The sequence below is a fragment of the Physeter macrocephalus genome, chromosome 19 (assembly GCF_002837175.3).
Source record: "Physeter macrocephalus isolate SW-GA chromosome 19, ASM283717v5, whole genome shotgun sequence".
NCBI lineage: Eukaryota > Metazoa > Chordata > Mammalia > Artiodactyla > Physeteridae > Physeter > Physeter macrocephalus.
The window spans coordinates 44,457,268-44,457,879 of record NC_041232.1 but is presented as its reverse complement, the minus strand read 5'-3'; positions in this window follow the sequence as shown (position 1 = coordinate 44,457,879).

Genomic DNA, 612 nt, shown 5'->3' with positions numbered 1-612 from the left:
AACTGTGATTAAAAATCTTCCAACAAACAAAAGTCCAGGACCAGATGGCTTCACAGGTGAATTCTATCAAACATTTAGAGAAGAGTTACCACTCATTCTTCTCAAACTCTTCCAAAAAATTGCACAGGAAGGAACACTCCCAAACTCATTCTTTGAGGCCACCATCACCCTGATACCAAAACCAGACAAAGATACTACAAAAAAAGAAAACTACAGACCAATATCACTGATGAATATAGATGCCAAAATCCTCAACAAAATACTAGCAAACAGAATCCAACAACACATTAAAAGAATCATACACCATGACAAGTGGGATTTATCCCAGGGATGCAATAATTCTTCAATATACGCAAATCAATCAATGTGATATACCATATTAAAAAATCGAAGAAGAAAAACCATATGATCATCTCAATAGATGCAGAAAAAACTTTTGACAAAATTCAACACCGATTTATGATAAAAACTCTCCAGAAAGTGGACATAGAGGGAACCTTCCTCAACATAATAAAGGCCATATACGACAAACCCACAGCAAACATCATTCTCAATGGTGAAAAACTGAAAGCATTTCCTCTAAGATCAGGAGCAAGACAAGGATGTCCACTC